Source organism: Mercurialis annua, linkage group LG5 (genome assembly GCF_937616625.2).
Source record: "Mercurialis annua linkage group LG5, ddMerAnnu1.2, whole genome shotgun sequence".
NCBI lineage: Eukaryota > Viridiplantae > Streptophyta > Magnoliopsida > Malpighiales > Euphorbiaceae > Mercurialis > Mercurialis annua.
Window position 1 is genome coordinate 22,895,012 of NC_065574.1, and position 25,869 is coordinate 22,920,880.

Sequence of the window (25,869 nt, forward strand, 5' to 3'; positions counted from 1 at the left end):
AACACTTGTGATACCTTGGTTGTGTCTTTTTGAGTATCTTATATGTATCCCATGATCTCGTATGTGTTTGATGTTGATTCAATTTATTTTCGGGTATATATCAAAACAGCATTCGCATGTTTTCCAGAACTGTCCTTTTTTAGTAAAACGTTGATATCTCCCAATTGAAATATCGGATCAGTCCCATTTTTTAATATGTTGTTCATAAGAGTATATTCTAGCATGTGTTAAATTTTCACGTTTTTTGGATGCTTCTAACTCTCAAAATGATAAATAAATCGTGGTTTTTTTATCAAAGCCCATGTAAAGCCCGCATAAGTTTATAAGTAGACCCATATTTTCATGTGAGCAGCCCCCTTTTCTTTTCCACAAACCCTAAAACGAATATCTTCATATAAAATACACATTTCCTTTGTTCTAACAAGCCCGGATGCGATTCATTACGCTAAGAACTTGATTTTTCATCATACTCGCAAGATCTACGCGATTTCTACGTTGTGTTCTTCGCTGGTGGCTTGTGGATCCAATTGATTTCGGTCCAGCCCTTTGAACCTTGGGTTAATACATCAATTATAATCATGTCCATCATTCTTAGGTAATGTTTTTACTCCTAATTGATTAATGGATTCGTTGTTGTGTGATTTTGCCTAGAAATGCATAATATAGGATTTTGATGGATTGAATCGTCGTTATTGATATGCTATGTTTAAGCTACTGATGTTATATGATTAAATGATTGGTTATACATATATGATCTGATGTTATAAGTTTTGGAAAGTTTTTGGCATGATTCAATAACGAATTGGTGTAATTAAACAATGAATAAGCGATTTCTAGACTTGTGCGAATTGGATTCGTTTAATGAATTATTTAAATGGTTGAATCCAAATTGATTGATTATTAAGTGTTCTTATATCAATAGCTACTGATATAAAAATTTTTTATTTGTAAATGAGAATTGAAATTGGTTTGTGTTGTAAAATCTCTGCGATTTGCGAAATTGACAATTCTACGAAAGTTAAACGCAACGATTGCAAAATGGTTTTCAAATGCTATATCTACTGATCTAATATTTTCTATATGATGTTTTGATGTTTTTAAATCAGTAGTAACATATTTTGGTTCATCGATTGTTGGTTTTGAATCGTTTGGCTAGTTTATGCAATTTTCGGCAAAATTGCCAAATTTGATTATTTGAGTGCTTTGGCTTAATTTTGATTTTGATCAAATTGTTAATGGCTGGAAATACATTTTATAAACTATTTTGGACATTTATAAAATGATAGTTTACCTTGGGTCGTTTTAAAAATCAGTGGTTGTTATGGTATATAAGTTATGGTGAATTTTACAAAGGTGATATGACTATCTAAGTTAATATTTTAGATTTGAGTTTAAATCTTTAAAAGATGTTTAAATCCTATTAATTGAATTTAAGGTGGAATTTTTAAGTGATGTATACCTTGGGTGAAACTTGTCAAGTGTTGGCAAGCTATATGATTTATTGCTTTTAAGGATGGCATTGTTAAGCTATGGATTGAGTTCTTATTTTCAAATGACTTTGGTTTTATTTAAGGATTGGTTTTAAACTCTGGTTTTCACTTTGGCTTATGGTTGGGTCGGGTTAGACTTGTGTCGCCCGACATGTTGTGTTGAGCTATACTGCAGTTAAGGCTAACACACTACTCTGGGAAACTCTTTGGTTTAAAAGAACTATCTAAGTTATGAAAAGGACTTCGGTTTTGTTTTTATGGATATGAACTCATCTAAGCTAACTTGCATAAATTGTTTAAAGTGAATGATATGAATTCTTTGGTTTGTTTGATACATAGATGTTTACCTTACTTGGGTTGTACTTTGGTTGTGTTCAAGATGCTAGTCCTATGTGGTGTCTAGTATTCTTAGAGTTAGGGGTTGTATGGATTTTAACTTATACATTGTTTTAGACCCGTCGAATGCTCGTGCTTTGGAGTCTACGCAGGGTTAGCTGTTTGCCAAGATTTCACGTGGATAAGCAAGCAGTGAGTTTGTAGTGCTATTTACCACTTTATTAAGTACCGCATCATATTTTAATATTATAAATGCTTTTGAACTGTTTTTACGGATTATGGATCTGGATTGAAACGAGCTGCTCGATAGGCTTGTATCGAGACTGTGTGCACCGGTAAGTACTCTGGGATCGGCAGACTAAAGTCTTGCTTACGCTGGTATATGACGAGGATATGTTCCCGTCCACTCTGGGTTTATCAGTATGCTATGTCATACTTACGCATGGATCATTTCAATACTGTTTTCCATAATCATATTATATTAGTATAAAATGTTTTGATTTAAGGGTTTTAAACTTAATAAATGTAAATAGTATTGCGAACTCATCTCAGTATATCTGACCCCGTTGTTTTCCCAAATTTTCCAGGTTTATGATTTGAAAGCTGGTCCACTCCAATTCTTGATTCTTGGAGGTTTTTATGTCAATAAAACTAGTCTGTTGTTTTAAACTCTTAGACCGCAGTAGAACTAGTATAGTGTTTGATTATTATACTTTGGTTTGTCGTGGTGGTACGACTTTTATATTATTATACTTTGGCATGTTACATTGGATTATTATATTTGAGGCATGATTCACAGTTTCGGATTATTATCAAGTTATGATATTAGAACTGTTGTATAAACTGTTAGACTTAGGTTGGAGTCTCGGTTGCCCCCGAGCAGTGGTTTTCTTGCAGGTTTATTTGTATATAAGATTATCCACGAGGCTTGCTACGGGTTTTGGTACGAACATACCCATACCCTAGCGCCGGTCGCGATCCATGAAATTGGGTCGTGACATTTTGGTACTACATTACCCATACCCTAGCGCCAGTCGCAATTCATGAAAATGGGTCGTGTCAAACTTGGTATCAGAGCTTTGGTTTCAAACCAAGGCCATTTGCTTGCTATGTGTTTACTCTGTTAAGTAAGGTTGTGTCTTAGGAACTACTGCGGATATAGGTTTCTGTCATGTCTTTAAAAACGTCATCTTTTGATTTTTAAAACATTCTGCCTACACCAATAGGATTGCGTTGAGTCAGTCATTATGTGTTGATATGATGCTGTTAAATGTTAATTTTATTTCACTTGGGTGAATATTTTATTGCTGTTGATTTCTTGGGAAATCCAATATGTTGCTTGTTTTGTTTCATACTTGGGTATGAATTATGTGTTATTTAAATTGTTGTTGTTCAATCTTAGGATATGGACAACGTTGTTCTACTCGTGCTCGTGCTGCGGCAGAGCAAGAAGCTGTGGCTGATGATGCGATTTCCATAGAAGTTGATCAGAACGTACCACCAGTTCCGGCCAATGATGGACGTGGTAGAGGTAGAGGTGCTCGCAGAGGTAGAGGTAGAGGTAGAGGAGCTGGTGCTGGTAGAGGTGGAGCTAGAGGACGTGGTGCAGCAGGTGTTAAGGCACCGAATGTGCAGCAGGCACCAGGGGTGCAACAGGCACCGAATATGCAGGCGTTCGACTTCACTACTTTCTTGGCTGGGATTGTCGAGATGCAGAACAACCAGGCTCTTTTGCAGAATCAGTGTACTGTACTGGGTCAGTTAGTGCATCAATAGCAACCTCAGGCTAGTGCTCTAGCTGGTATGGGTGGACTTGCTGGTGTCGGTCACATTCCGACAGACAGAGAATTGGTGATAACCTACACAAAGTTGAATCCGACTTCTTTTGATGGTACTGGGGATGCTCTTGACTTGTTGGAAGAGTTTGAGTACAATAGTCAGAGGATTCAAGCTACTGATCGTCAATCAGTGATGCTTGTGGAGATGTCGTTGAAGGGTCCAGCCAAGTACTGGTTTCGCGATAACATCAGACCAGATATGGCTACATTGTCTTGGGATGATTTTGTGACAAGGTTCAGAGGTTACTATCTACCTTTCTCTGTTACTGAGAATTTCAGAGAAAAGCTGTTGAGTTTGAAGAAAGGGGATAGGTCAGTGACAGACTACACTACAGAGTTTGTCTGTTTGGGGCGGTTTGCTACAGATCTATAGGGTGATCATGGGCGAGTGAACGACCGCTATATCAGAGGTTTAGGCTCGGAATTTCTTCCTTTGCTGATAGGGGCAGACATGGAGTTTGCTCGGGTAGTGGATAGCGCTCGACGGATGGAGAACTCGTTGATTCAGTTTGGGACATTCTCTGACCCTTTCCAGAATCAGAAGGGAAAGAGTGATGTTCCTAGTGGGGGGCCACAGGCCCCAGTGCAGCATGGTAGTGGGAACTACTACAGTGGCTCTTCTCAGGCCAATAAGGGGAGTCGCCGTACTCATAAAAAAGGGAGGCATAGTGCTAGGAGTGCTCCGTTCAGCTCTAGTAGCAGTGGGAGTAACCGTGGTTCAGGACGCGGGTACAGTGGTGGATCGAACATTCCGTTCTGCCAGAATTGCAGACGCAGGCACTATGGTCAGTGTCAGTTAGCTCCTGGAGGTTGTTTTTCTTGTGGCCAGCCGGGTCATTTTTCCAGGAAGTGTCCGACATTTGGGCAGCAGATGTCTAACTCCAGTGTGGCGCAGTCATCTTATCAGCAGCAGAGACCTGCATTTACACAGTCTATAGGGTACTCTCAACCTGCAGCATCTTTTGATGGCCAGCGGGGCCGTGGTTCTGGTGGTAGAGGTTTTGATGGCCGTGGTAACGGTGGTAGAGGTTCCAACACTTATGGTACTGGGCAGAGTTCGCAGCAGCAGCCGCAGGGTAAGGCCAGAGTGTTTGCTCTTACTCCTCAGGATGCGCGTGCATCAAATGCTGTGGTGCAAGGTACAATTCCGATTTCTTTTACTGATGCTTTGGTATTATTTGATGCGGGTGCAACCCATTCATTTATGTCTACATGTTTTGCTGGGAAATTGGGTATGGCACCATCTGTTTTGAGTGAACCCTAGCTGTATCTACACCTATGTCTGAAGGTGTAGTAGTGGACGTCGTTTATCCTTCTTGTCCAGTGGTTATTCAGGGTAGATAATTATGTGCTGATTTGATTGTGCTTGACGTTCTTTCTTTTGATGTCATCTTGGGGATGGATTGGCTGTCGCGCCATTATGCTTCTATTGACTGTCGAGGGAAGTCAGTTGAGTTCAGGATTCCAAGTGATCTACCTTTTTTCTTTAAGGGAGAGAAGGCGGAGACACCTAAGAATCTGATTTCCGCCATCAAGGCGAAGCGGATGCTAGGCAAGGGTTGCCAGGGTTGCCAGGTTTTTCTTGCTGTGGTTTGTGATTTGGAGACTAGTAGTGGTGATATGCATAGTGTTCTGATAGTGAATGAGTTCACTGATGTATTTTCAGAGGAATTGCCTAGATTACCACCTGATCGTGATATTGAGTTTTGCATTGATGTGGTTTCTGGTATAGCTCCGATTTCGATACCGCCGTATCGGATGGCTCCTGCAGAGCTGAAGGAGTTGAAGGACCAGTTACAAGAGTTGTTGGATAGCGGGTTCATCAGACCGAGTACTTCTCCATGGGGTGCTCCAGTTTTGTTTGTGAAGAAGAAAGACGGTTCCTTTTGACTGTGTATCGACTACAGACAGTTGAACAAGGTTACTGTCAAGAACAGATATCCTCTTCCTCGCATCGATGATTTGTTTGACCAGTTGCAGGGTGTGAAGTGTTTTTCCAAAATTGATTTGAGATCTGGGTATCATCAGCTTCGGATCCGTGATGCAGATGTGCCTAAGACTGCTTTTCGGACTCGTTATGGACATTTTGAGTTTCTGGTTATGTCCTTTGGTCTGACGAACGCACCAGCAGCGTTTATGGATATGATGAACAGTGTTCAAGTTGTTTTTGGATCAGTTTGTTATCGTTTTCATTGATGACATTTTGATCTATTCTCGGAGTGAGGAGGAACATGCTTACCATTTGAGGACTATACTACAGACGTTGCGTGAGCATCAGTTGTATGCTAAGTTCTCAAAATGTGAGTTCTGGTTGGATCAGGTTACTTTTCTAGGACACGTAGTGTCGAAAGATGGGATCAAGGTTGATCCGAAGAAGATTGAGGCAGTTATGGATTGGAAGAGGTCGAGGTCAGCTACCGAGATAAAAAGTTTTCTGGATTTAGCTGGCTACTATCGTCGGTTCGTGCAAGATTTCTCCAGAATATCTGCACCGTTGACTAAACTAACATAGAAGGGTGTTAAGTTTGAGTGGACTGACAAGTGCGAGGCGAGCTTTGAGAAGCTCAAGGAGATTTTGACTACAGCTCCGGTTTTGGCATTGCCTTCTGGCATTGATGGTTTCGTTGTGTATTGTGATGCGTCTCGGATTGGTTTGGGTTGCGTTCTGATGCAACATGGACAGGTGATTGCCTATGCTTCCAGACAGTTGAAGAAGCATGAGGTGAATTACCCTACTCATGAATTAGAGTTGGCAGCTGTGGTTTTTGCGCTGAAAATCTGGAGGCATTATTTTTATGGTGCTACTTGTGAAATTTTCACTGATCATAAGAGTTTGAAGTATATCTTTGATCAGAGAGAGTTAAACTTGAGATAGAGGAGGTGGTTAGAGTTGCTGAAAGACTACGACTGTACTATTCAGTACCATCCTGGTAAGGCTAATGTGGTAGCCGATGCGTTGAGTCGCAAGTCTTCGGGCAGCTTGGCTCATATCACTGAGGTTGGGCGTAGATTCATGGTTAGAGAGTGGCACAGTTTGATAGCTTCGGGCTATGGTTTTCAGGTTTCTCAGGGTTGTTGTTTGTTAGCACAGTTACAAGTGCAACCTGTTTTGATTGATCGGATAAAAGCTTTACAAGCTGAGGATCCACAATTGAAACGGATTATTGAGGAGATTCAGCAGGACAGTAATTTTGAGTTTACTTTTGTGGATGGTGTTCTGAGACATGGTTCGAGATTGTGTGTTCCGGATTCAGATGGTTTGAGGGACCAAATTCTGGAAGAAGCGCACAAATCTGCTTACAGTGTTCATCCAGGTTCTACTAAGATGTACCATGATCTTAAGGGTACCTACTGGTGGAGCGGGATGAAGAAGGATGTCGCTGAGTATGTTTCTAAGTGTCTGACGTGCCAGCAGGTGAAGCTGGAGCATCAGAGACCTTTTGGTTATCTGCAGCCACTACCGATTCCAGAGTGGAAGTGGGAGCGGATTGCTATGGATTTTGTGGTTGGTTTACCACGTACTCGACAGGGGTACGATTCCATCTGGGTTATAGTTGACCGCATGACCAAGTCAGCTCATTTCCTTCCGATTAAGGTTTCGTATACTGCTTCGAGGTTGGCTAAGTTGTACATTGACAGGATTGTCAGTTTGCATTGTTTCAGACAGAGGTTCTGTGTTTACTTCGAGGTTCTGGAAAGCCTTACAGGAATCCTTGGGTTCTCGGTTGGATTTCAGTACATCTTTTCATCCTCAGACTGACGGTCAGTCTGAGAGGACTATTCAGACGTTGGAGGATATGCTCAGGATGTGTGTTCTCGATTTATAGGATAGCTGGGATACTCATCTGCCGTTGATTGAGTTTTCTTACAACAACAGTTACCACGCGAGTATCGAGATGGCGCCGTACGAGGCTTTGTACGGGCGCAAGTGTAGATCTCCTATCTATTGGGAGGAGGTTGGAGAGTGTAAACTCTCGGGAGCGGAGATTATTCAGATTACCTCAGAGAAGGTACCGTTGATCAAATGGAGGTTAGAGACTGCTTTTAGTCGGCATAAGAGTTATGCTGATCCGAAGAGGAAAGACATTGAGTTTCATGTTGCTGATTTCGTGTTTCTTCGGGTTTCGCCTATGAAAGGCGTGGTTCGTTTTGGTGTCAAGGGAACGTTGGCGCCGAGGTATATTGGACCTTATGAGATTTCAGAGAGGATTGGAGCTGTGGCTTATCGTCTGGTTCTGCCGCCAGACATGTCGTTAGTACATCCTGTGTTTCATGTTTCTATGTTGAGAAAGTGCATTTCTGATCCTTCGCACGTGATTGTGCCTCAGAGTGTTGAGATTGACCAAGAGCTGTCCTATGAGGAACATCCAGTTGAGATTGTTGATACGCAAGTGCGTAAGTTGCGGAACAAGGAGATTCCGATGGTCAAAGTCCTCTGGTGCAATCATTCTGTTGAGGAGTGTACTTGGGAGACCGAGTTGGATATGCGGAATCACTATCCTTTTCTTTTTCCGTGAGGTACGATATCTTGATTTTCGGTGACTCTTATGATTTCTACTTGTGTTACGTGTTATTCTGGTGGTAATAGCTTATCGTGTTAAATTCGAGGACGAATTTTTAATTACTTAGGGAGAATGTAATATCCCGTAAAATTTAATTTAATTTTTTTGTAATTTCCAACGTGGTTCCGAGTGTTTTGAAATTATTCGAATTTGGTTGTCGGCTCAAGTTAGTTCATTGGGTTAGCCTTGGGCCCAAGAAAATTAATTAACTACTTTTGGCCCAAGGGAAATTGGCTAAGCCAATTTCCCGTTCGAAATAACACAGGTCTCGAACGAGACCTGTGTTAATTGTTCGAGAACAAAGGCTTTTTTCTTTGTTCTCGTTCTAGAACGTGGTTCTCGAACGAGAACAAAAGGCCTTTTTTCTAGTCTCGTACGAGACCAGCAATGGGCCTTGCGGGGGGGGGGGGGGGGTAGTTTGGGGATTTATTTCTCCGTTACGGAGCCTTTAAATGACGAAACTCCAACCCTAATCTCTTCTCCTTGCTGCAAGCTAACCCTTGCTGCCATTGTTCATCCAATTCTCTGAAAATTCGCTGATCAAAATCACTCTTGAAGTTTGCTGTTCCGGTAAGATTTTGTATTCCTCAAATTTCAGATTTTGTTTTCGAACGGCATTACGTATTTCTGATCGTTCTCATTCGTCTCTAGATCGAAATCAAAACCGTTTGTTTCCGGACGATCTAGACTCGCGTACCTTCAATTCCCCACCTCATTTTCGTTGAACGGTACGCTATCGATCTCGTTCCATTCACCGTACGGTTTCCGTTTTAGAAATGCTATACACTGTTCTTGGAATATGCTGTTACTGCCGAATGATTCATTTCCTTTTGGCTATGATTTTGCTTGTATATGATGAGAAATCTATTGGGTTATTGTTAGTTTAAGTTTTCATTGAGTATCAATCCTTTGTTCTATAATTGTTCTTCGTTCATGGGATGTATGGGGTGCGGCAGTAAACGTTTTTCTGATGGGTTCTTGGTGTTGATGTATAAGATGGTTTTGGCGATGTTATATGTTGTTCTTGGATTGATAAATGATTACATGCTTTAGTTAATTTTGATTCTTCTTGTTTGTGAAAAATTTCTTGGTTCAGTAACATGGGATTCAAGCATGGCGGGTTTGTTTCCTTTTGAAAGGAAAATGATGGCTAAATAACCACTTTAACCACCAAGTTATTTTGCTTAAAGAAAATTAATCCTTTAAGTTTAACTTTACCTAATAGCTTGAATTTTATTTTGATTTACAAATTAAATATTGAAAACGATAATTAAATATAAATTTAGTTAATATAATTTCTCGGGTAATTCCATTTAATTAAGAATATCAATTTGGCATCAAAATGGCTAAAGTACAATTTAGCCCCTGAACTTAGTTTATAACTTAATTAAGTGGATTTTTGATTAATAACTTTGTATTTGGTTTTAATTATAAACAAAAGCAATTAAATTGATTTTGCATATCAAATTGGCTAAAGTACAATTTAGTCCCTAATGGGCAAAAGTACAGTTTAGTCCCTAATTGGCTAAAGTACAATTTGGTCCCTAAACTTTTATAAGATTTATTTAATTAAGTTTTTGGGTTGTAACTTGGGTTACTCGAAATTGAAGTTATTGAGTTCCGCTTTTAAAATGGATTATTATTTTATTGAATTGTTTTCTAAATATAAACTCGGGTTTATATTGATAAATGTTTTGAGTCGGGTTAGACTTGGGTCACCCGACAAGTGTGGTTAGCTTGATAGTTATTGGTAACTCGGCTAACCCACTATTCGAAAATTAATTATTATTTAAAGAATATTAAATAATATTTATAAATTGGATTTTAAAACAAGAACTCAATAGACTTATATTAATTGGACTTTATTACCTAATGGGTATTTTTGTGTGTTCTGTCTTGTGTTATTCCGATGTGTTATTTGTGCTAGTCCTATGTAGTGTCTAGTACTCTCTAGAGTTAGGGTCTGTTTTTAATAATTATTTATTTGTCTAGACCCGTCTATCGTTCGTGCTTCAGAGGCGAACCAGGATTAGTTGCTTGCCGGTATTTACGTGGATTAGCAAGCAGTGAGCTTGTACTTACTATTTACCGCTTTATTAAGTAAATTGTTATTTTAATATTAAATATATATATACTGTACGTATATTTCAAACTGTTTTTATATTATGGCTCTTAGATGGAACATGCTACCTAATGGGCATCATTAGGACTGCGTGCGCACCGGTAATGATCTGGGTAAGGTAATTATGGTAATGTGGTAACTCGGTGTGAGCATAGCTCTCGGGACCAAGTAGAGTAACTCGGTGTAGCTCGGCTCTCGGGACTCTGGTATAAGTGTGGTCAGTGGTAACTCGGTGTAGCTCAGCTCTCGGGACCAGACCTATTGGATTATGTTATTTATTTAGAATTGTGGATTAGGGTTCCAAATATTATTCGTAATATCGTTATTAAATGTTTTAAACGGTTTTAAAGGTTTTCCACTTAATAAATGTAGATAGTGGTATAAACTCATCTCAGTATATCTGACCCTGTTGTTTTCCCAATTTTTCCAGGGTTATGATCTGAGAGAGTTTGGTGATCTCCGCTTTTACTTTTCTTCGGAGGTTCCATTTATTTTATTAGAACTATCAACTATTTTATTCTTAGACCGCAGTAGTTGACTAGACGTCTTTATTTTATTTTAGTTGTTGTCGGATTGGTCCGACTGGATTATTATTGTTTTGGCATGTTATATTATTATTTCAGAATTATTTATGTTAAACCGAATTAATACTATTGTTGGAAAGCATGTTATTTTAATTGCTGAATATTATAACTGCTAGATTTAGGCTGAAGTCTCTGTTGCCCCCGAGCATTGGTTTTCTGCAGGTTTATGTGTTTATATATTAAATGAAAGGCTAGCTACGGGTTTTGGTACTATATTACACATACCCTAGCACCGGTCGCGATTTATGAAAATGGGTCGTGACAGTTACGAAATAAATCCAAATGTGTCACCTTTTTAGCAATTTAAACAAAACGTTTATAAACGTTGCAAAACAAATCCAAACGTTTCACCTTTTTAGCAATTTAAGCTAAATGTTTACAAAGATTAGGAAACAAAACCAAAATTTTCACCTTTTTAGCGATTTAAGCCAAACGTCTACAAAAGTTACGAAACAAATCCAACCATTTCACCTTTTTAGCGATTTATGCCAACGTTTACAAACGTTACGAAACAAATCTAAACGTTTCACCTTTTTAGCGATTTATGCCGAACGTTTACAAACGTTACGAAACAAATGCAAATGTTTCATCTTTTTAGCAATTGAAGCCAAACGCTTACAAACGATACGAAACAAATCCAAACGTTTCACCTTTTTAGCGATTTAAACCAAACATTTAGAAAGGTTACAAAACAAATCCAAATGTTTCACCTTTTTAGCAATTTAAGCCAAACGTTTACAAACGTTACTAAACCAATCCAAACATTTCACTTTTTTTATCAATTTAAGCCAAATGTTTACAAACGTTACGAAACAAATACAAACGTTTCACATTTTTAATGATTTAAGCCAACATTTACAAACGTTACGAAACAAAACCAAACGCTTAAAATGCTACGAAACAAATCCAAACGTTTCCCTTTTTACCAATTTAAGCCAAACGTTTACAAATGTTACGAAACAAATCCAAGCGTTTCACCTTTTTAGCAATTTAATCCAAACGTTAACAAACGTTACGAAATTTCAAATGTTTCACCTTTTTAGCGATTTAAGCCAAACGTTAACTAACATTACGAAACAAATCCAAACGTTTCCTCTTTGTAGCGATTTAAGCCAAACGTTTACAAACCTTACGAAACAAATCCAAACATTTCACATTTTTAGCAATTTAAGCCAAACGTTTGCAAACGTTACGAAACAAATCCAAACGTTTCACCTTTTTAGCGATTTAAGCCAAACGTTTACAAACATTACGAAACAAATCAAAACGTGTTAAATATTACGAAACAAATCCAAACGTTTTACATTTTTAGCGAATTAAGCAAAACCTTTACAAACGTTACGAAACAAAGCCAAGCGTTTCACCTTTTTAGCAATTTAAGCCAAACGTTTACAAACGTTACAAAATAAATCCAAGCGTTTCACATTTTTAGCAATTTAATCCAAACGTTTACAAACGTTACGAAACAAATCTAAACGTTTCACTTTTTTAGCGATTTAAGCCGAACGTTTACAAATCTTACGAATTAAAACAAAACGTTTCACCTTTTTAGTGAATTAAGCCGAACGTTTACAAACGTTACGAAACAAATCCAAACGTTTCACATTATTAGCGATTTATGCCGAACGTTTACAGACGTTACAAAACAAATCCAAGCGTTTCAACTTTTTAGCCATTTAAGCCAATCGTTTACAAACGTTACGAAACAAATCCATGCGTTTTACCTTTTTAGCAATTTAAACCAAACGTTTAAAACGTTACGAAACAAATCTAAACGTTTCACCTTTTAATCGATTTAAGCCAAACGTTTACAAACGTTATAAAACAAATCCAAACGTTTAAGACGTTACGAAACAAATCCAAACGTTTTACATTTTTAACGAATTAAGCAAAACCTTTACAAACGTTACAAAACAAAACCAAGTGTTTCACCTTTTTAGCAATTTAAGCCAAACGTTTACAAATGTTACGAAACAAATCCAAGCGTTTAAAACATTACGAAACAAATCCAAAGGATCAAAACATTACGAAACAAATCCAAATGTTTAAAACATTACAAAACGAATCAAAACATTTTACAGTTTTAGCGATTTAAGCCGAACGTTTACAAACGTTACGAAACAAATCCAAGCGTTTCAACTTTTTAGCAATTTAAGCCAAACGTTTACAAACGTTACGAAACAAATTCAAGAGTTTCACCTTTTAGCAATTTAAACCAAACGTCTAAAACATTACGAAACAAATCCAAACGTTTCACCTTTTTAGCAAATTAAGCCAAACTTTCACAAACGTTAGGAAACAAATCCAAACGTTTCACATTTTTAGCGGTTTATGCCAAACGTTTACAAACGTTACGAAACAAATCCAAACGTTTCACCTTTTTAGCGATTTAATCCAAATGTTTACAAAGGTTACGAAACAAATCCAAATGTGTCACCTTTTTAGCTATTTAAGCAAAACGTTTACAAACGTTACAAAACAAATCCAAACGTTTCACCTTTTTAGCGATTTAAGCTAAACATTTACAAAGATTAGGAAACAAAACTAAAACTTTCACCTTTTTAGCGATTTAGGCCAAAAACGTCTACAAAGGTTACGAAACAAATCCAAACATGTCACCTTTTTAGCAATTTAAGCCAAACGTTTACGTAACGTTACGAAACAAATACAAACGTTTCACATTTTTAACGATTTAAGCCAACGTTTACAAACGTTACGAAACAAAACCAAACGTTTAAAACGTTACGAAACAAATCCAAACGTTTCACCTTTTTAGCCATTTAAGCCAAACGTTTACAAACGTTACGAAACAAATCCAAGCGTTTCACCTTTTTTTGCAATTTAAGCCAAAGGTTTACAAACGTTATGAAATTTCAAACGTTTCACCTTTTTAGCGATTTAAGCCAAACATTTACTAACGTTACGAAACAAAGCCAACCGTTTCCCCTTTTTAGCGATTTAAGCCAAACGTTTACAAACGTTACTAAACAAATCCAAACGTTACGAAACTGTGATATCCCGTATTTTTCCGTTTGGTTCCGGCGTTGTTCCGTCACCGTGTTGATCGTTTTTGGTGTTCGTTGGGCTCCGTGTGTTCCATGTTATACCTTGGGTTTGGTCCGTCGTTGCCGTTGGGCCTTATGCAAGTTTTTTGCATTTTTATAGCTTTGTGCAAGGAGGCACGATGGAAGGCGCGATGGGTCCATCGCGCCTGCCATCGTGCCCTAGGCTTTTTCCATGTTGCTGAGGAAGGCACGATGGAAGGCACGATGGTTCCATCGCGCCTCGCATCGTGCCCTAGGCATTTTTTCCATTTTGCTGACGAAGGCACGATGGAAGGCACGATGGGTCCATCGCGCCTCCCATCGTGCTCCTCTGTCAAATTTGATATTTTGACCTATAAATAGACCCTTAGCTCGACCTAACCTAATTTTTCACTTTTCTAAAACCCTAGAGCCGCCCTAGCATCTGAGATACTCTATTTTCCTTCATTCCCTTTGGTTTAATCATTCGGTAAGCGATTCTAATACTCCTTTCTTCGATTAATCAATTCCTTATCGCGTATATCGGCTCTTAACTTATTCGAACCTTTTTCCAGCTTATTGTGGATATTGATTTACTGTTTCCTTTTGATTCGTACGCCGATCTCGATTCATTACGGTATGTGTTGCAATCCTTTAAGTTTTTGCGTAGAGATTCGCGTGCTAATTCGATAGATTGTGTTCTATTGTGTTGTACCTATATTGTGGCTGATTTGATCTCTGAAACGCTTAGCCGAATCTGTAATATGGTGTTTATGATTGAATTATCATGCTATAACATTTAGATTTAAATGTCAATTGTTGGGTTCAAGTGCTAGTTGATTTCGTATGTTAATTGGTTGTTAAATTGCTGTTTTAGCATTGTTATAGATGGCTGGAAATTCATGTTTTGGGGCTGATCTTATGTGTGTGAATCAATGGTATATTTTTGACATGCTTGGTAAATCATAGGTTGATTATATGGCTTATAATGCATGATTTCACCTTGTTGTTGTGTTGATTAGTTTTTAATGATCTAGTTGTTGCCCACTATTGTGTTGGGGCTGCTTTGTATCGTTCTTGACATGTTGGCATTGCTTTTTTTGTGTTATACTCATTCGTGTTGATTATGCCTGTAGACAAGTTATTGCCATGATTTGATTATCGTTTCAAATCTGAGTTTGACGTTTAAATGGATGATTTAATCCTTTTTGGTTACTTTAAAAGAAGTTTAACATACTTGTGTTAGTATGGTGTGATTTGCCAATTGTTGGCTAAACGATGGATTGTGTTATTTCTTTTAAAAGACTATACTTTTCATTCAAGTTATTCAGAATGTAAACTTGGGTTTTATTTTGATTTAACTTTGGGTTGGGTTTGACTATGGTCGCCCAACAAGTGGGAAGAAACTTGGAAGTTTTGATAACTCGGCTGACTCACTGGTATGGATTTAATCTTGGGTTATTTAAAACTGTTTTCTGGATTATTCAAATTGTGTTTTGAAATGGAAACTTATATGGTTTGATTTCTATAACTTGGGTTATAGTTTTAATACGTTTTAATTTTATGTGTTTGATTATACGTTGGCGTGTTGTTATAGTGATAGTCCTACATGGTGTCTAGTACTCCCTAGAGTTAGGGTATATTTTTAATTATTATTTATACATTGTCTAGACTCGTCGACCGTTCGTGCTTCGGAGACGAACCAAGATTATATTGCTTGCCAGGTTATCACGTGGATTAGCAAGCAGTGAGTTTATATCGCTATTTACCGCTTTATTAAGTAAATTGTATTTTTGCATATATATATATATATATATATTGTATATACAGCTTTCGAACTGTTTTCGACATTATGGATCTGAATTGGAACGGGCTACTCGATGGGCATCATCGAGACTGCGTGCGCACCGGTATATGATCATATGGTATTGAGGTAGGTTTGAGATACGTCTCGCCTTAGTGAGGGCGCCGGTGGAAGATACGTCTCCTGGGACTCACATGTTTATTTGAGTGACAGTCGGGGATCGGTTATGGAGATACGTCTCACCGGCACGACAATTGGATTTAGATATTTGTGGTTTAGGGTTTCAATGCTTATCCATAATGATAAATTGCTTTACAAATGTTTTAAGGTTTTTAAAGGTTTTCACTTAATAAATGTAAATAGTTGTATGAACTCATCTCAGTATATCTGACCCCGTTGCTTTCCCAATTTTTCCAGGGTTATGATTTGAGCGAGTCAGCTGGTCTCCGATTCTTTATTTCCTCGGAGGTCTTACTTTATTTTATTAAAGTTATTGAACTGATTTTACTCTTAGACCGCAGTAGTAATTAGAAGTCTTACTTGTTATAGTACTTGTTGTCAGATTAATTCAATTGGATTATTTTTTGATTGGCATTATTATATTAACTTATATTATTTTAATATTTAAGCCATGTTAGAGACTCGGAGTTGACCGAGCATTTATTATATTGTACATATAAACTGCTAGACTAGGTTGGAGTCTCGGTAGCCCCTGAGCAGGTGGTTTTATGCAGGTACAATGTTGTAAACGATTAATGTATGTTATCCGCAAGGCTTGCTACGGGTTTCGGTACAACCATACCCATACCCTAGCGCCGGTTGCGATTCATGAAAAATGGGTCGTGACAAAGTTGGTATCAGAGCTTTGGTTTCGAACCAAGGCCTTATGCATGTTATGTGTTATGTGTTTTGGCATGATAAGTTGATGTCGTGTCTTAGGAACTACTGCGGAATTAGGATTCGTGTCATGTCTTTTAAAACGTCATCTTTTGTTTTCAAACTTTCAGCCTACATCCTATATGTGATGTCTGTCAGTCTTTATTTGGTGTTGATGCTATGATGGACAATTTATTTTCACTTGGATGTTAATTGCTGTGTTATATCAAGATGAGGTTATTTCACTTGGGTGATCACTATTGCTTTTGGTTTCTCGGGAAATCTTAGGCTGATATTTTTTTTTTAAAACTCATACTTGGGTATGATGTTGTTTGACAGACCTTGGCGTTTATGCCTGAAATGATTTAGAATATATGGTATGTTTACAGTTGTTTTACGTGATGCGTTGAATTGCTTCTTCCCTATTGATAAAGTACATCTTGACTTCGGCCTCGATTGTTGATTTTAAATGTGATCGTATGTTGGGCGTTAGCCTTGTTTTTCTATTAAAGGGATTTTGGGTTAAACTTTAAAACGTGTTTTGTGGTCATATATGGTTTGACCACATGGTGCATTAATAGTTTTCATTAAGAAATATGGTTTTGTTTTAATTTGTGTTTTGACACAGAATCAAAAGAGAAGTTTGAGCTTAATTCTTTAAAAGTTTGATTTTTGATTAAGTTGCTTGTAAAAAGAATTTTCTTGTGTTTTAAATTTTTAGAGTTACGGAAATGACTGTTTGAGATTAAGGATTTCTCACTTGAGTTTTTAAATTGCCGTTTAGCGGTTGGGTTAAGTTGAGCTCTCAATTTTTTTAAAGGATGGAAATTTTATTCACATATTTTTTCGGATTTACAATTCTTTTGATTATGTTTTATAAACAGTTGTATTGGGTTTGACTTGGGTTACCCAAATTTAAGAGTTGAACTTGGTAGTTGTAATGACTCGGCTAGCTCGATGATTTTATGATTTGAGATACTTAGGTATCCGCTTTAAAACAATTGATTACTAAGAAGAGACTTTTACAGAAAGTGATTTTGTTTTAACCGTGGGGCTCAACAAAATTTGGAAGTTTTCGTATTTGACTTTTAAATTTCAAAATAAAATTTGAAGCGTATTCTTAAAGGATGATATTATTGTAAGTTGATTTCGATACAAAGATTCAAGCTTGTTGTAGCATGTCTTAATAATTGTTTTAAGAATGAATGGGTTGTTTTGCTGAATGGCATGTTTGCATGGCTCATAATTTACAAATTTGGTGTCCCTTAGAAATAATTTGTGTTGTGTAACTCGCTTGTCTGTTGGACTAAGTTGATTGTTTTTGTTTTGTCTCTTTGTGAAGTGTAGCATGTGAGAGGATTTAACCACGTGGTCGTGGTTGACTTACCTGATGTATGGTTTGATTGTGAGTTGAACCTTTGTTCAGACCCTGTTTGATCTAGTATCGACTTTGGGTTAAGCTGGGTTTGCCATATTATTGTTGTGAACCGAAATCTTTGGGTTTCGATATCGAGAAAGATAAGGGAAGTATTCCCTTAGGATGGTTGACGGTTTCTGATTATCCTGGAAAGGATATTGGAAATTCTGATCAAAGAAGATTGAGCGGTGCATTAATACACTGATGTTTTTCATCAAGTCTGATGATGCGATGCGGGAGTTGGCGGTAAGTTTTGTATGAACGTATGTGATATGTTATTTCATTGGGTATAAGTTTCAGTTTGGGTTGAGGTTAGTTGGATATTTTATACCGAAGAGTTGTAACGAAATTATTAGGTTGAGTTGTTATATAATAGCGAATGTCGATAGATTACAAGTATTGAGTTTGAGAATTATTTTGAGGTTATTGAGTGCACATCTCACAGAGTGTAAAGTCTAGCAAATGTTTAATCGACAAATGGATTTCAAAGGTTGATTTGTTAAAATATTTGAAATATTTTCAACACGTAATTGTGCCCAGCCATATCATGAACTTGCATTTTGAATGTCACGAATAGGATTGCATTGAGCACTAAGTATGTTCACTAAATAAAAGAAAAACCAATAACTGATACATGCATAATAGTACATGCATCACGTGCATAGAAATGATTAGGGTTGGATGCAACTCTTTGGGGATGAGAGATGTCATCACCCTGGCGCACAATTATGTAAAATGAATTTTTATCGATAAAGTGTTTTGAAACGAGTTCGCGAGTCAATGTGTGATAAACTTATTTATAAGTTGTCGGATTTCAAATGATTTTGAAACAGTTACCGAAAGGTAGCTAGACAAGTACTCTGTGATGATGGTGGTGGATTTTTGGATGATTACATTGTTAGAGATCAGTTTGTATTGTCAGAATCATGTGTTTCATAGAAAGTGAAAATGAATTTGAGGTTGCGTTCGAGATATAGTTGTGCTATGTGCGGTATAGAGTAATTTAGAATAGAAAGCTTTCGTGATAATTTACGATTTGTGGATTAAGGATGTTGGTTATGCTCCAGGTGTGTTTATACACTGGGTTTTTTTTTAAAAAAAGAGATGTTATCTTTCAGATTAGATTTTTCTAATTACTTTGGATAAATGGATATAAAAGTATTTTTATAAACAAAGAGATCTGCGTTGTTAAATTTTATCCTTCTGAGGAAAGGAATAAATTTTGTCAAAATTAATTCAAAAGGAATAATAAACTTTCGGTTGAACGATTCTTCAAATTAAGTTTTTGTTTGAGAAAAATTTAGAAGCGATTTAAAATTTTGTGATGTTTTGAAACATTAATGTGTATTTTCAATACGAAAGATGATTCCACAGTTAGTGTATATTAAATACAGGGGATTCTTTCACGGTTTGATCATTTACGAGAAAAGTATAAATTATTTTAGTAAATTTGACTTACAAATAATATAAATTTTTCCAGTTGAACTGTTTCGTGAAATTCGCACACGTATTTTAAAATAAGGAAAACTTGTGGAATCAAAATGCAAACATTTTGAAAATTTTCAAGGGTTTACAAAACTGATGGTTTTTCGACGGTAAAGCATTTTGATTATTGAATATAAAAAGGAGCTGTAAGACGTATAGTCTTTTAAAGAAAAGTGAATTTTTTGAATATAAAATGTTTGAGCATAACTAACAATCCGGTCGAGGTGAATTGATAGTAGTGATCTCTTGTTATATACGAGGTTATAGTCATTTGATTGAATAATTTTGGTTTAGAATATATGAGCTAGCTGGTCCGAAAATCGATCTTCGTGTTTGGTGAATTTCGATAACAAAGTTGGTTGGTCGATAATGTTGATTGAGGGTTTAATTCTTGAAAGTTTGTATATCGTTTTGTTCGGATATTGAACCTTTTGTGTGTGGAATAAAATTAAGTTTGTGAAACTTAGTTAGAATTAAGTTGATGGTTAGTTACCTTAGGTTATTAGAGGCTGTTTATTTTTGTATGATTGGAGGAATAATTATGATTGACATGGTTTGTTACTAATCTGGAGATTCTGTTATCATGAGATAGGTTCACGTATTCTTTTGAATGACGATATGAGTTTTTGTGCTATATGATTCGCGAGATTGATGGTATTATCAAGTTTGGTGTTAATAGTTGGACAGAATGATCCAAGTAGTGTTTGTTTTTGGCCGAAATATTATTTGATTGTTATTGAGTATTGTTATCAATTATTTTGGTGTCGAGCTAGTTATAAGTGGACAGGTGAGTAAGTGTTGTGGAACGCAATATTTTTTTCAGCGTTCGTGTTTGATATGATAGAGTTTGGAATTGTAAGAACTATAGTTTGAGGTTAGGTCTTGTTCTTGCGCTTTGATAATGTGGATTTGGTAATCGTTAAGATTCAAGCTGGTTTTCGAAGCCATCCTGGTAAAGAGTAACTGTGATTCTCAGTTGGATAATTTTTGTCTGTTCACTTTTGTGTTGATCGAGTAATCGTTAGAGCACCGAGTTGTTAGACTTAAATTTTTGCGCATATGTATGTTGTGACCGGTTAAACTGCGAATCAGTTTCAGATTTAAAATTCGAGGTCGAATTTTTCTTAGGTAGGGGAGAATGTAATACCCCATATGTTTTCGGCGTGTTTCGTCTTGTGTTGACCTTCTCTGGGTGAAATTTTTTTTTAGAGTTATCATTGAAGAGATTCAAGGTTTCGTTCTTGATTATCCTTAGTATTTCAGTCAAGTTTCATGTGGGAGAGTTTGTATTCCTTCATTTGGTTTCACCTAGAAATGGTATTATCGCTTTATGTTAAGTGGAAGTTAGTGTTGATACTTTTTGTGATCATTTGAGATTGTTTGGTTTATGAAAGTGGTGGTTTAGACTTATTGTTCGAGGAACAACCTTTTGAGTTTTGCTTACGCAAGTACTTAGGTCGTTAAGCATGGAAATTCCTATGATTACAGTTTGGATTGGACTCGGTTGAGGAATCTTCTTAAAAGACAGAGTTGTTATGCAGAATTGTTATTATTGTTGTCATTGATTACCTTGGGTATCTATTTATGCGTTTTACATTGGTTATGTGCGTTTAGTTCAGTTTGATATGTAGTTTTATGTTATGTTATTCCTCGGTCGTTTTTGTTTTAATTTCGAGGACGAATTTTATATAAGTTGGGGAGATTGTGATATCCCGTATTTTTCCGTTTGGTTCCGGCGTTGTTCCGTCACCGTGTTGATCGTTTTTGGTGTTCGTTGGGCTCCGTGTGTTCCATGTTATACCCTGGGTTTGGTCCGTCGTTGCCGTTGGGCCTTATGCAAGTTTTTTGCAGTTTTATAGCTTTGTGCAGGGAGGCACGATGGAAGGCGCGATGGGTCCATCGCGCCTGCCATCGTGCCCTAGGCTTTTTCCATGTTGCTGAGGAAGGCACGATGGAAGGCCCGATGGTTCCATCGCGCCTCGCATCGTGCCCTAGGCATTTTTTCCATTTTGCTGAGGAAGGCACGATGGAAGGCACGATGGGTCCATCGCGCCTCCCATCGTGCCCCTCTGTCAAATTTGATATTTTGACCTATAAATAGACCCTTAGCTCGACCTAACCTAATTTTTCACTTTTCTAAAACCCTAGAGCCGCCCTAGCATCTGAGATACTCTATTTTCCTTCATTCCCTTTGGTTTAATCATTCGGTAAGCGATTCTAATACTCCTTTCTTCGATTAATCAATTACTTATCGTGTATATCGGCTCTTAACTTATTCGAACCTTTTTCCAGCTTATTGTGGATATTGATTTACTGTTTCCTTTTGATTCGTACGCCGATCTCGATTCATTACGGTATGTGTTGCAATCCTTTAAGTTTTTGCGGAGAGATTCGCGTGCTAATTCGATAGATTGTGTTCTATTGTGTTGTACCTATATTGTGGCTGATTTGATCTCTGAAACGCTTAGCCGAATCTGTAATAGGGTGTTTATGATTGAATTATCATGCTATAACATTTAGATTTAAATGTCAATTGTTGGGTTCAAGTGCTAGTTGATTTCATATGTTAATTGGTTGTTAAATTGCTGTTTTAGCATTGTTATAGATGGCTGGAAATTCATGTTTTGGGGCTGATCTTATGTGTGTGAATCAATGGTATATTTTTGACATGCTTGGTAAATCATAGGTTGATTATATGGTTTATAATGCATGATTTCACCTTGTTGTTGTGTTGATTAGTTTTTAATGATCTAGTTGCTGCCCACTATTGTGTTGGGGCTGTTTTGTATCGTTCTTGACATGTTGGCATTGCTTTGTTTGTGTTTTACTCATTCGTGTTGATTATGCCTGTAGACAAGTTATTGCCATGATTTGATTATCGTTTCAAATCTGAGTTTGACGTTTAAATGGATGATTTAATCCTTTTTGGTTCATTTAAAAGAAGTTTAACATACTTGTGTTAGTCTGGTGTGATTTGCCAATTGTTGGCTAAACGATGGATTGTGTTATTTCTTTTGAAAGACTATACTTTTCATTCAAGTTATTCAGAATGTAAACTTGGGTTTTATTTTGATTTAACTTTGGGTTGGGTTTGACTATGGTCGCCCAACAAGTGGGAAGAAGCTTGAAAGTTTTGATAACTCGGCTGACTCACTGGTATGGATTTAAACTTGGGTTATTTAAAACTGTTTTCTGAATTATTCAAATTGTGTTTTGAAATGGAAACTTATATGGTTTGATTTCTATAACTTGGGTTATAGTTTTAATACGTTTTAATTTTATGGTATATTTTTAATTATTTTTAATTATTATCTAGACTCGTCGACCGTTCGTGCTTCGGAGACGAACCAGGATTAGATTGCTTGCCAGGTTATCACGTGGATTAGCAAGCAGTGAGTTTATATCGCTATTTACCGCTTTATTAAGTAAATTGTATTTTTGCATATATATATATATTGTATATACAGCTTTCGAACTGTTTTCGACATTATGGATCTGAATTGGAACGGGCTACTCGATGGGCATCATCGAGACTGCGTGCGCACCGGTATATGATCATATGGTATTGAGGTAGGTTTGAGATACGTCTCGCCTTAGTGAGGGCGCCGGTGGAAGATACGTCTCCTGGGACTCACATGTTTATTTGAGTGACAGTCGGGGATCGGTTATGGAGATACGTCTCACCGGCACGACAATTGGATTTAGATATTTTTGGTTTAGGGTTTCAATGCTTATCCATAATGATAAATTGCTTTACAAATGTTTTAAGGTTTTTAAAGGTTTTCACTTAATAAATGTAAATAGTTGTATGAACTCATCTCAGTATATCTGACCCCGTTGCTTTCCCAATTTTTCCAGGGTTATGATTTGAGCGAGTCAGCTGGTCTCCGATTCTTTATTTCCTCGGAGGTCTTACTTTATTTTATTAAAGTTATTGAATTGATTTTACTCTTAGACCGCAGTAGTAATTAGAAGTCTTACTTGTTATAGTACTTGTTGTCAGATTAATATTTAAGCCATGTTAGAGACTCGGAGTTGACCGAGCATTTATTACATACGTGTTGTACATATAAACTGCTAGACTAGGTTGGAGTCTCGGTAGCCCCCGAGCAGGTGGTTTTATGCAGGTACAATATTGTAAACGATTAATGTATGTTATCCGCAAGGCTTGCTACGGGTTTCGGTACAGCTATACCCATACCCTAGCGCCGGTTGCGATTCATGAAAAATGGGTCGTGACAGAAACAAATCCAAACGTTTCACCTTTTTAGCTATTTAAGCCGAACATTTGCAAACGTTACGAATTAAAACCTAACGTTTCATCTTTTTAGCGATTTAAGCCGAACGTTTACAAACGTTACGAAACAAGTCCAAACGTTTTACATTTTTAGCGATTTAAGCCGAACGTTTACAAACGTTACGAAACAAATCCAAGAGTTTCAACTTTTTAGCAATTTAAGCCCAACGTTTACAAACTTTACGAAACAAATCCAAGAGTTTCACCTTTTAGCAATTTAAACCAAACGTTTAAAACGCTACGAAACAAATCCAAATGTTTCACCTTTTTAACGAATTAAGCCACACGTTCACAAACGTTATGAAACAAATCCAAACGTTTCACATTTTTAGCGGTTTAAGCCAAACGTTTACAAACGTTTCGAAACAAATCCAAATGTTTCACCTATTTAGCGATTTAATCCAAAAGTTTACAAAGGTTACGAAACAAATCCAAATGTGTCACCTTTTTAGCAATTTAAGCAAAACGTTTACAAACGTTACAAAACAAATCCAAAAGTTTCACCTTTTTAGCGATTTAAGTTAAACGTTTACAAAGATTATGAAACAAAACTAAAACATTCACCTTTTTAGCGATTTAGGACAAACGTCTACAAAGGTTACGAAACAAATCAAACGTGTCACCTTTTTAGCAATTTAAGCCAAACGTTTACAAACGTTACGAAACAAATCCAAACGTTTCGCCTTTTTTGCGATTGAAGCCAAACGTTTATAAACGTTACTAAAAAAATCCAAATGTTTCACCTTTTTAGCGATTTAAGCCAAACGTTTACAAACATTACGAAACAAATACAAACGTTTCACATTTTTAACGATTTAAGCCAACGTTTACAAACATTACGAAACAAAACCAAACATTTAAAACGATACGAAACAAATCCAAACGTTTCACCTTTTTAGCAATTTAAGCCAAACGTTTACAAACATTACGAAACAAATCCAAGTGTTTCACCTTTTTAGCAATTTAAGCCAAACGTTTACAAATGTTATGAAATTTCAAACTTTTCACCTTTTTAGCGATTTAAACCAAACGTTTACTAACGTTACTTAACATATTACAAACGTTTCCCCTTTTTAGCGATTTAAGCCAAACGTTTACAAACCTTACGAAACAAATCCACACGTTTCCCCTTTTTAGAAATTTGAGCCAAACGTTTACAAACGTTACGAAACAAATCCAAACGTTTCACCATTTTAGCGATTTAAGCCAAACGTTTACAAACGTTACGAAAAAAATCCAAACATTTAATACATTACAAAACATATCCAAACATTTTACATTTTTAGCGAATTAAGCAAAACCTTTACAAATGTTACGAAACAAAACCAATTGTTTCACCTTTTTGGCAATTTAAACCAAACGTTTACAAATGCTACGAAACAAATCCAAGCGTTTCCCCTTTTTAGCAATTTAAGCCAAACCTTTACAAACGTTCCGAAACAAATCCAAGCATTTCACCTTTCTAGCAATTTAAGCCAAACATTTACAAACGTTACGAAACAAATTCAAACGTTTCACCTTTTTAGCAATTTAAGCCAAACGTTTTCAAACGTTACTAAACAAATCCAAACGTTTCACTTTTTTAGCGATTTAAGCCAAACGCTTACAAACGTTACGAAACAAATACAAACGTTTCACATTTTTAACGATTTAAGCCAAAGTTTACAAATGTTACGATACAAAACCAAACGTTTAAAACGCTACGAAACAAATCCAAACGTTTCCCTTTTTTAGCAATTTAAGCCAAACGTTTACAAACGTTACGAAACAAATCCAAGCGCTTCATCTTTTTAGCGATTTAAGCCAAACGTTTACTAACATTACAAAACAAAGCCAAACGTTTCCCCTTTTTAGCGATTTAAGTCAAACGTTTACAAACATTACGTAACAAATCCAAACTTTTCACCTTTTTAGCAATTTAAGCCAAACGTTTACAAAGGTTACGAAACAAATCCAAACGTTTCACCTTTTTAGCAATTTAAGCCAAATGTTTACAAAGGTTACTAAACAAATCCAAATTTGTGACCTTTTTAAC